This window comes from Lithobates pipiens, unplaced genomic scaffold (assembly GCF_037356315.1).
Source record: "Lithobates pipiens isolate NorthernLeopardFrog02 unplaced genomic scaffold, aLitPip1_a1.2 Scaffold_8, whole genome shotgun sequence".
In the NCBI taxonomy this organism is placed as follows: domain Eukaryota; kingdom Metazoa; phylum Chordata; class Amphibia; order Anura; family Ranidae; genus Lithobates; species Lithobates pipiens.
Window position 1 is genome coordinate 389,697,700 of NW_027507903.1, and position 12,775 is coordinate 389,710,474.

Sequence of the window (12,775 nt, forward strand, 5' to 3'; positions counted from 1 at the left end):
CGCCACTGTTTGTACAGTGGGAGACCAGATATAGTGAATGCAGGGTCCTGGTTTAAGTAACAGTACTAAAGTACTTTAATGGTATCTAAGCTGTGTAAGCTTTAGACATTTTGATCACAAACTTTTGAATATTCATCATTCCTTTTTGTGAGTGTAGATCTCATCATCATCCATATGCATAATCAAATATTGAAAAAAAACAAGAATTATGTTGGGCTGCTGTAAATCATATAAAATATTTTTGAGATTTATACAATTGGGTTGTAGTTTTTATCATAGTATTATATGATTATATAGAAATAGGTATGTGATATGATTTTATATTACGTCTTGTAGGAGAGCTTTGTTTTAATTCAAAAGCCTATAAGGTTTGTTTGCTTATATAACACTAACTGGACAAGAGAAAAATGTTGCTTCAACAAACAAGGTAGATTTTAGTTTTTTTTGTTAGCTCATATATTGTGCCATAACAAACTTTTTTTTTCTCTCTGTGATAGGTCTGTTTTCATATATCAAGGCAAACTGATAGTAACAATACAATGAATAAACATTTTTTTTTTCAGGAGTCTGACAAAGGAGTTTGCGATATGGCAGCACATGATTAATTCATACATGAGTCACTGGCCGCTGCTTGGTCTTTTTTTAGGCTCATTCAGTTTGCAGATGTACTTCTAGATCTAATTTAAATTAGCTGAATGGGAAGTATCCAAAAATCTACTCCAAAGTCTGCAAACTGAATTATAGTGCAACATCCTTGTGCAAACCCCTTAAGGGTCCGTTCACACAGGGGCGACACGACTTGTAGGCGACTTGAGTGAGGCAACTTGGACACGACTTGAGTTTAGATCACAGCGCGACTTGGGATGACTTCAACACGACTTGTGATGACTTCAACCTGACTTGGGACGACTTACAAGTCGCCCCAGGCCAGGCGACTTTTGCCGTGGCCAATCAGAGAATGAGCTCTGAAGGGGGAACTCCACGCCAAATTTCTGGAAAAAAATTGGCGTGGGTTCCCCCTCTGAGAGCATACCAGGCCCTTAGGTCTGGTATGGATTCCAAGGGGAACCCCCTACGCCGAAAAAACGGCGTGGGGGTCCCCCCAGATCCACACCAGACCCTTATCCGAGCACGCTACCCGGCCGGCCAGGAAAGGGGGTGGGGACGAGCGGGGGCCCCCCCCCTCCTGAGCCATACCAGGTTGCGTGCTCTCAACATGGGGGGGGTGCCTTGGGGGAGGGGGGGCGTGCGGCCCCCCCACCCCAAAGCACCTTGTCCCCAATGTCGATGAGGACAAGGGCCTCTTCCCGACAACCCTGGCCGTTGGTTGTCGGGGTCTGCGGGCGGGGGGCTTATCGGAATACGGGAGCCCCCTTTAATAAGGGGGCCCCCGGATACCGGCCCCCCACCCTATGTGAATGAGTATGGGGTACAATGTACCCCTACCCATTCACCTGTAAAATAAAGTACAAAAAAAAACACAACACACAAGATAAAATAATTTATTGCACAGCTCCGGGGGTCTTCCGTCTTCGGGGGTCTTCTCGCCGGACTCCTCCGCTATCTTCTTGTAGCTCTTTTGCTAGCGGAGGAGTCCGGCTTTCTTCCGCGCCGCCGGCCTCTTCTCCCGACTTCGGGGATCTTGTCCCCCTCTTCGGTTCTTCTGCCGGGCCACCGCGCCTTCTTATAGCTCTTTTACAGGCGGTGGCCCGGTCTTCTGTCGCCGCCGCCGCCTTCCGTTCTTCTCCTTCTTCTTCTCCTGGAGATGTTGACTCGACGAGCTCTCCGGCCGCAATGCCAGGGACGCGCTGCGCTGCCACTTATATAGGGACAATGGGGCGGTGTCACATGGGTTCATGTCACATGGGTTGGTCACATGGGTTGATGTCACACTGTCACCATGTGACATCAACCCATGTGACCAACCCATGTGACATCAACCCATGTGACACCGCCCCATTGTCCCTATATAAGTGGCAGCGCAGCGCGTCCCTGGCATTGCGGCCGGAGAGCTCGTCAAGTCAACATCTCCAGGAGAAGAAGGAGAAGAACGGAAGGCGGCGGCGGCGACGGCGGTGACAGAAGACCGGGCCACCGCCTGTAAAAGAGCTATAAGAAGGCGCGGTGGCCCGGCAGAAGAACCGAAGAGGGGGACAAGACCCCCGAAGTCGGGAGAAGAGGCCGGCGGCACGGAAGAAAGCCGGACTCCTCCGCTAGCAAAAGAGCTACAAGAAGATAGCGGAGGAGTCCGGCGAGAAGACCCCCGAAGACGGAAGACCCCCGGAGCTGTGCAATAAATTATTTTATCTTGTGTGTTGTGTTTTTTTTTTGTACTTTATTTTACAGGTGAATGGGTAGGGGTACATTGTACCCCATACTCATTCACATAGGGTGGGGGGCCGGTATCCGGGGGCCCCCTTATTAAAGGGGGCTCCCGGATTCCGATAAGCCCCCCGCCCGCAGACCCCGACAACCAACGGCCAGGGTTGTCGGGAAGAGGCCCTTGTCCTCATCGACATGGGGACAAGGTGCTTTGGGGTGGGGGGGCCGCACGCCCCCCCTCCCCCAAGGCACCCCCCATGTTGAGGGCACGCGGCCTGGTACGGCTCAGGAGGGGGGGGGCGCCCGCTCGTCCCCACCCCCTTTCCTGGCCGGCCGGGTAGCGTGCTCGGATAAGGGTCTGGTGTGGATCTGGGGGGACCCCCACGCCGTTTTTTCGGCGTAGGGGGTTCCCCTTGGAATCCATACCAGACCTGGTATGCTCTCGGAGGGGGAACCCACGCCAAAATTTTTTCAGAAATTTGGCGTGGAGTTCCCCCTTCAGAGCTAATAATTCTGTCAAAGTCGCCTCCGTATAGACAGAAATCCGACTTGGAGGCGACCTCCATTGAAATCAATGGGTACCGGTCGCCTACAAGTCGGATTCAAGTAGTACAGGAACTTCTTTTGAAGTCGGAGCGACTTCAGTAGCCTGCATTAAGACAGCTCTCATTCACTTACATTGGTTTTTAAATGTTGTCCGACCTGAGGCGACTAGGGGCGACCTGAAGTCGGATCCTAAGTTGCCCCTGTGTGAACGGACTCTCACTCGACAGCAGCTGTATGTGAACATATGAAAGTGAATGTATCCCCATTCTGAATCATATCTGTCTGTTTATACTGCACGAATCACACTCCTAAGGGATAAAACATGTTTTTATTTTGCCCTGCATTCATGATCCAATCACAGAGCAATATATTATGCTAATGTATATATGTGGTTATGTACTGGTTGATTGGAAATGGGTGCCTTTTAACAGGCAAATTCAGCAACAGCAACAACTTGGCTAGAAAATTATCTATCATCTGAAGTCTGACCCATGTGGCCAACTTTTGCCTTTTAGGCCCAGTTCACAATGGTGAGACATGAAAGTCATACGACTGTCAAACTGACTTTGCCCTGCAACATCGGTCCAACTTCCTTCCTTGTGACTTTAATGACCAGGATCTTATTTTCATCCGACTGAGAAGTGTGACTTGGGTCTTAAGGGGAAGCCCCACCCCAAAAAAAAAATGGAGTGGAGTCACCCCAAAATCCATATCAGCCCCTTATCCGATCAAGCAGGAAAGGGGAGACAAGCGAGCACATGCTTGTGACATCACGGACCCATCATGCCCAGGGTAGTGACATAAAAAAAGGGGCGGGTTCTTCGGATGACGTCACCGCATGGCACCATAATTCTATAAGAGTTTTCAGACACTGGACCTGACAGAATGGCGTGAGCCAGCGTCGGTGGAGGAGCATTTTTTTTATTATTATTTTCATCGGGCCAGCGGTGGGCATTGGCATCATGATTGATGTTGGAGCTACCACTGGGGACATTATTCATTTTTAATAAAGGACTTGTCAAAAACTGCCTCCTGTTTTTTCTGCCTCCTGGGTTTCTTTTTTTGGTGACTGGGTAGGGGTACTATGTACCCCTACTCTTTCACATGAGGGGGCGGGATCTGGGGGCCCCCTTTCTTGACGGAGGCTTCAATATTCCGATAAACCCCCCTTGCCCACACACCATCCCCTCCCCAGCCACAGCCCAGGGTTGTGGGGAAGAGGCCCTTGTCCCCATCATCATGTGGACATGGTGCTTTGGGTTGGGGGGGCTTGTCCCAAAGCACACCCCCCCCATTTTGAGGAAATGTGTCCTGGTATGGTTCGGGGGGAAGGGGGCTCGCTCATCCCTCCCCTTTCCTGGCCTGCCAGGTTGTGTGCTTGGATAAGGGTCTGGAATGGATTTTGCTAACATTGCCTCTGAGTAGACATGTGCATTTTGTTTCGTTCCAAATCGAAATTCGGACGAATTTTAATTATTCGGACATTCGGATGCATCCGAATTACCGAATTTACAATGCTAACAAATTCAAACGAAATTTCGGATCAAATTCGAAAAATGACATTTTGCGACCCGAATTTGGGGCCACGTATCTCGGGGCCACTTGTAGCTAGAAACCCCAAATTTGGTATGAAAACACAGTAGAAACTAGCACTACAACATCTCCAGATTTCTAGCACCAAGTGGCCCCGAGATACGTGGTCCCAAAGTTGGGTCGCAAAAGGTCATTCTCTTCTGCAGAAAAGTACTTGACATATTGTCCATATCTCGGGGTCACTTGGTGCTAGGAACCCCACAACTTGTGGCAGGTGACGTGGCAAGTGGACAATCCAAAACTTGGTCATGTGGCAGGTCACGTGGCACTCGTGGCAGGTGTCATGGCAAGTAGACAATACACAACTTGTGGCAGGTGATGTAGCGAATGTAGGACAATACACAACTTGTGGTAGGTGACATGGCAAGTGGACAATGACATACAGCATATGTACTTGCCTTGTGATCGACATCCGTGACTTCTTCAATCAGGCATGCTGACAACTTCATTGATGTGATAAATATAAATGAAATAAGATGTATGTGTTTTTTTGCACTGGTACACTGCAAGTATGAGAAGTTGATGCGACAGATGTATATAAGTAAGTAACTAACCATCTTCCAAAATTTCTAATTCAAATAGAAAAGATTAGAAAAAAATATAATTTAATAGAATAAAATAGAAAGAATATACAACCATCTTCTGAAATTCAAATTTCAAATAGAATAAATAAGAATTTCGAATAGTATGAATTCAAATTTTTTAATTAATTTAAAATTTGGATAGAAAAGATTATAATAAAATAGAAAATAGACCAGAAAAACTATAGAATAGAATATATTATATTTTATTCTGTTCTGTTCTATTGTTTTTCTAGTCTATTCTTTTATATTCTATTAAAATCTTTTCTATCAAAATCATTATATACTAAATTCGAATTTATAATTTTTATAATATTTTTATATATATATATATATATATATATATATATATATATATATATTTCTTTCCGACATTCAAATTTCGTATAGAATGAATTTGAATAGAAAAGATTTGAATAGAAATAGAGAATAGACTAGAAAAACAGTAGAACAGAATAGAATATAGATACTATCTATTTTATTTTTAATTTCTTTTGCAGATTACTATTTGTTACTATTAGACTATTAGCATCTATTTAATTTTTTTGCAGATCTCCTGCAGACTATTGGTATCTATTTTGTTTTCTCACCAGATCTCCTGCAGACTATAAGCATCTATTTCTTTTTTTAGCAGATCTCCTGTAGACTATTAACAGCCATTTCACTTTTTTTTTTTTTTGCAGATCTCCTGCAGACTGTTAAAATCAATTTCCTTTTTTTTTGCAGATTACTATTTATTTCCATCAGATCTCCTGCAGTATATTAACATCGATTTCATTTTTTTTTTGCAGATCTCCTGCAGACTATTAGCATCTATTTCATTTTTCTTATTTTGCATTAGAGCAGCCATTTCCTTTATTTCAGCAGATCTCCTGCAGAATATTAGCATCTATTTCATTTATGAATGGAGGAACGGTATGAGGAAGAGACAACAAGAAAGACATCACCGCTTATATCTTTATACACAGGGAAATGGCTGCTAATAGTCTGCAGGAGACCAGCAAAAAATAAATTGATGCTTATAGTCTGCAGATCTGATGAGAAAATTAAATAGATACAAATAGTCTGCAGGAGATCTGCAAAAAAATTATATAAATGCTAATAGTCTGCAGGAGATCTGATGGAAATAAATAGTAATCTGCAAAAAAATGAAATAAATGCTAATAGTCTGCAGGAGATCTGCTGAACTAAAGGAAATGGCTGTTCTAATGCAATAAATAAAAATGAAATAGATGCTAATAGTCTGCAGGAGATCTGCAAAAAATGAAATGGATGTTAATATACTGCAGGAGATCTGATGGAAATAAATAGTAATCTGCAAAAAAGAAAAATGAAATTGATTCTATTTATTTCCATCAGATCTCCTGCAGTATATTAACATCCATTTCATTTTTTGCAGATCTCCTGCAGACGATTAGCATCTATTTCATTTAAAATTTTTTGCATTAGAACAGCCATTTGCTTTAGTTCAGCAGATCTCCTGCAGACTATTAGCATCTATTTCATTTTTTTTGCAGATTACTATTTATTTCCATCAGATCTCCTGCAGACTATTAGCATTTATATAATTTTTTTGCAGATCTCCTGCAGACTATTTGTATCCATTTAATTTTCTCATCAGATCTGCAGACTATAAGCATCTATTTATTTTTTGCTGGTCTCCTGCAGACTATTAGCAGCCATTTCCCTGTGTATAGAGATATAAGCGGTGATGTCTTTCTTGTTGTCTCTTCCTCATACCGTTCCTCCATTCATAAATGAAATAGATGCTAATAGTCTGCAGAAGATCTGCTGAAATAAAGGAAATGGCTGCTCTAATGCAAAATAAGAACATGAAATAGATGCTAATAGTCTGCAGGAGATCTGCAAAAAATGAAATGGATGTTAATATACTGCAGGAGATCTGATGGAAATAAATAGTAATCTGCAAAAAAGAAAAATGAAATTGATTCTATTTATTTCCATCAGATCTCCTGCAGTATATTAACATCCATTTCATTTTTTGCAGATCTCCTGCAGACTATTAGCATCTATTTCATTTTCTTATTTTGCATTAGAGCAGCCATTTCCTTTATTTCAGCAGATCTTCTGCAGACTATTAGCATCTATTTCATTTATGAATGGAGGAACGGTATGAGGAAGAGACAACAAGAAAGACATCACCGCTTATATCTCTATACACAGGGAAATGGCTGCTAATAGTCTGCAGGAGACCAGCAAAAAATAAATAGATGCTTATAGTCTGCAGATCTGATGAGAAAATTAAATGAATACAAATAGTCTGCAGGAGATCTGCAAAAAAATTATATAAATGCTAATAGTCTGCAGGAGATCTGATGGAAATAAATAGTAATCTGCAAAAAAAAATGAAATAGATGCTAATAGTCTGCAGGAGATCTGCTGAACTAAAGCAAATGGCTGTTCTAATGCAAAAAATTAAAATGAAATAGATGCTAATAGTCTGCAGGAGATCTGCAAAAAATGAAATGGATGTTAATATACTGCAGGAGATCTGATGGAAATAAATAGTAATCTGCAAAAAAGAAAAATGAAATTGATTCTAACAGTCTGCAGGAGATCTGCAAAAAAGAAGTGAAATGGCTGTTAATAGTCTACAGGAGAGCTGCTTAAAAAAGAAATAGATGCTAATAGTCTACAGGAGATCTGGTGAGAAAACAAAATAGATACTAAGAGTCTGCAGGAGATCTGCAAAAAATGAAATGGATGCTAATAGTCTGCAGGAAATCTTATTAAAACAAATTAAATGAAATATCTATATTCTTCTGTTCTATTGTTCTGGTCTATTCTCTATTTCTATTCTAATCGTTTCTATTCGAATTCATTCTATACGAAATTTGAATGTCGGAAAGAAATATATATATATATATATATATATATATATATATAAAACCATCTTCCGAAATTCAAATTTAGTATATAATGATTTAGATTTTAATAGAAATTTTTTTAATAGAATATAAAAGAATAGACTAGTAAAATAATAGAACAGAATAAATATATTCTATTCTGTTCTGTTCTATTGTTTTTCTAGTCCATTTTCTATTTTATTATAATCTTTTCTATCCAAATTTAAAATTAATTAAATTTAAAAATTTGAATTCATACTATTCGAAATTCAAATTGATTCTATTCAAATTCGAATTTCAGAAGCTGGTTGTAAATTCTTTCTATTTTATTCTATTAAATTATATATTTTTTTCTATTCTGTTCTAATCTTTTCTATTTGAATTAGAAATTTTGGAAGATGGTTACTTATATGCATCTGTCACATCAACTTCTCATACTTGTCATTGTCCACTTGCCACAAGTTGTGTATTGTATTTGTCCACTTGCCACGTCACCTGCCACAAGTTGTGTATTGTCCACTTGCCACGACACCTGCCATGAGTGCCACGTGACCTGCCACGAGTGCCACATGGCCAAATTGTGGATTGTCCACTTGCCACGTCACCTGCCACCAAGTGACCCCAGATATAGACAATATGCCAAGTACTTTTCTGCAGCAGAGAATGACATTTTGCGACCTGAATTTGGGGCCACGTATCTCTGGGCCACTTATAGCTAGGAACCCCAAATTAGGTATGCAAACACAATAGAACTAGCACTACAACATCTCCAAATTTGGGGCTTCTAGCACTAAGTGACCCCGAGTTATGGAGCCCCAAATTCAGGTCGCAAAATGTCAAGCACTTTTCTGCCGCAGAGAATGATATTTTGCGACCCGACTTTGGGGCCACATATCTCGGGGTCACTTATAGCTAGAAACACCAAATTTGGTATGCAAACACAATAGAACTAGCACTACAACATCTCCAAAGTTTCTAGCACGAAGTGACCCCGAGATACATGGCCCTAAAGTTGGGTCGCAAAATATTTTCGAATCCAGTTGAAATAGTTTCCAATGCGGTTGAAATAATTTCGAATCATGTTGAAATCATTTCGAATCCAGTAGAAATATTTTCGAATTTGGTTGAAATATTTTCGAATGCGACTGATTTAATCCGAAAACTAATTTAATGAATTTAACGAATATACAGTAACTAAACGAAATTAATTAACGAATTAAAACGAAACTAAACTAAACAAATTTTTTCCTTTTGCACATGTCTACCTCTGAGCACGTGTCACAAGTCAGATCCGTTATTATCAATTAACCAAACCACAAGGAGATTGACACTTCCTAAACACACTCTCAGCATAAACTTAGATCAATGGTTTTAACAATACAATTTGCGCCACTGAAAATGACAGCATTTGGTTAACTCTGTGATGCTAATAAACCTAATGCTAGTTTAGCATGAGTGTGCATGAGACAGTGGGGTTGATTTATTGAACCTGGAGAGTGCAAAATCTGGTGCACCTGTGCAGGGCAGCCATCAGAAATTGTGGGGCCCCTTAGACAGCTTGAGGCCTGGGCCCCCCCAGGCCTGATCACCAACATTTGCCAGGACCCAACCACTGGTCATCCCACCGAATCCGCCCACTAGCCATCACACCAAGTCCTTCAGTGTGCATACACTTTTATTTTAACACTCATACAACATCATATATGAAAATGCACAATGTATTATAAGTCATTAGTGCTTTCAAGGTTTAACAGTAGGAAATTATATCTGCCAAAAAGAGATATCCAGATCCAGCAGCTGAATGCTCTCAGCCCCCTCACACTTGTACGCTCTCAGCACCCCTCACATGTGTATATATGACATAGACATACACAGAGACATACACACACGTGTACACAGACACATACAGAGACATGTACACGTACAGAGACATGTACATAGACATACACAAACACAGATGTACACAGAAACATACAGACACATACACACACACACGTACACAGATACATGTACACATACACACACATGTACACAGACACATGTACCCAGAGACGTACACACATGTACACAGAGACATGTACCCATTGAACACAGACACACACACATGTACCCATTGATCACACACACACATGTACCCATTGAACGAACACATGTACACACACCCCCCCCCCCCCCCCTTCACTTGTAGAACAGCCCTTACTTGTAAGGTGGTGTTCCTAGTCCCAGCTCTTGTGCAAATACGAGAAGTGCACATGCAGGAAGTTGCCAGAGGTGGCAGCAAAGAGCCCAATGCAAGCTCAGTGATGCCGTTGCCGACTCACATTCACTCCAAAAGCCAGCGCAGTCACAGAGCTCCCCTTCACACGCCTCTGCTTTTTCCCATCTGGCTGGGCCCATCCAGACGCTGGGGCCCCTTACAGGTGTATGGGCTGTACCCCCCTGATGGCAACCCTGTACCTGTGCATGGTAGACAATCCGTTTCTAACTTCAGCTTGTTCAATTAAGCTTTGCTGAAAAAAAAAAAAAACCTGGTAGCTGACTGGTTTTTATGAAGACACAGTGCACTTTGTAGCAAGTCTGCTAGAGGTGGACTGCATCTGTCTGTGAGCTTCAGTAGGAAAATCTATACATATCAATGGAGTCTTGGAAAGTAAATGCAACAAAAACAGGTCTGGATGCATATTATTTGCAGAAATATTATTGTGTTTACATCAATAATTTTATATTGATACTAACTGGAGACATTTGGGGAAAAAATTACCAGATGCTGTGAGCACTACTATTCTGTTATTAGCTGTACCAGCATGGATAATGTCTCCCCAGTCACAAAGAGCTTGGGGGAGAAGAGTGATCCACACTTGTAAAAGGAGAAAAGTGCATTTATAGTACATGTAAATGTTGTCTTTTTACCCATCCTTTCACTGCAAAGAACATGTTCTAACACAGTTATGTGAAAGAGGTCCAGTGCTTGGAATGTGTTTTGAACTTGCCAACAATGTAGCTCAATGTAAACTACGGTGACCAGATGTTTCCGGGACAGTTCCCAGAGTGAGGGTAAGGTCCCTGGACCATGTCCCTGCTTTTTCTGTGGGCACTTGGGCAGGCAGTTTCTCGGTGGACAGGGGTCGCGTTGGCTGTGAGAGGAGCCAAGTCTGTGATCGAGGGTAGTACTCGCAGAGCTGGAGAGGAGCAGCTTGAGTGGCTCCAGCCTGTGTGCTACTGTTGCCATCACTCCTCCTCCCCATTTGTCAGCTGAAAATCCACTGTGATCCTGGGGACACATGACCGCCTCCTTTCCCAGCTTTCCGCCCCTCTCCTCTTACCTCTACTCCCTCCTCCATTCACTCTCTTGGCAGCATAGGGGAGAGAACAGAGTCCCCCCCCCCACTCCTGTACTGCAAGGAACTATGGGTATTGTAGTCCAGATTATATTCTGTAGCTCCAGGCAATCTCACCACCCTGGACTAAAATATCCATAGTTCCTTGTAGTACAGGAGGGAGAGAGAGGAACTCTGTTCTCTGTTCCCTCCCCTATGCTGCCAGGAGAGTGATTGGAGGAGGGAGCAGTAATGGCTACAAGCACAAGAAGCAGGTGAGTCTGTGTGTATTATAACATACGTAATTTTTCTCCTTCACTGATGGGCACTAATGCAGTGGCACTGATGGGCACTAATGCAGTGGCACTGGTGGGCACTGACAGGCAGTGGCACTGATAGGCAGCACAAAGAGGCAGTAACACTGATATGCAGCACTGATGGGTATGAGTATGCAGTGGCACTGATAGGCGACATTCATGAGCACTTATGTGGTGGCACTGTTAGGCGACAATCATGAGCACTCATGTGGTGGCACTGTTGGGCACTAATGCGGTGGCACTGATAGGCAGCACTCATGGGTACTCGTTTGGTGGCACTGATGGGCACTCATGCAGTGTGACTGATGGGCACTGCTGAGCTGATGGGCACTGATGAGGCTGCATTGATGGATATTGGTGAAACTGAGCTGATTGGCACTAGTGAGGCTGCATTGATGGGCACTGATCAGGCTGTATTGATGGCCACTGATCTGGCTGCATTGATGGGCACTGGTGAGGCTGCATTGATGGATGGGCACTGGTGAGGCTGCATTGATTGGCACTGGTGAGGCTGCACTGATGAGCACTTGAGTATAATACACTTTTCAAATGTGCTTTTAAAATGTGGCTGTTATGAAATGATTTCCAGAAATAAAGTATATATCATACAATCATTACATAAACACACTGCATATATTATTTGAGGAAAATATGCTTATAAAATTGTTTACTTTTGGCAAATAAAAAAATAAAAAATGTCCCCGGCTTTAATTTTAAAAATCCAGTCACCTTAATGTAAACCCCATTTCAGATTTATGTCAAGATTCGGAATCAAAATGACATCCCTCCATAGTAAACATTTGAGGCACGTAAATAAAGGAATCCCAATTTCTCTATATGCACTAAAGGTAATTTGTATCTAATGCCGCGTAGACTAGGTCTGACGGTCTTCCCGACTGACTTTTTCAGCGGCGTTCCAACGGACTTCCGAACGAACAGACTAAGTCTGTTCGAAAGTCTGTTTGTTTTGAACGTGATGATGTAAGATGGGACTAAACAATGAAGTTCAATAGCCAGTAGCCAATAGCTTCCCTTGCGTTGTATTTGGTCCGTTTCACCAGCATACAGATGAACGGTTTTCCCAATAGGAATTGAGTCAGTCCGGACAGATTTGAAACATTTTCATTTCTAGGTCCGTCTGATTTTTATAACGAAAAATGATCGGATTAGCCCACACATGATCGGATTGTCCGACGGACTGATCCCTAGTCTTTGCCGGAAAGTCGGGTCGC

General features: G+C 42.3%; 1 protein-coding gene across 1 annotated transcript in view; it reads left to right on the forward strand.

Moving 5' to 3' along the window:
* The window catches only part of JADE2 (jade family PHD finger 2), an 855,152-nt gene that overhangs the window by 658,220 nt on the left and 184,157 nt on the right, over positions 1 to 12,775 (forward strand). The gene's annotated exons all lie outside the window — the stretch shown is intronic.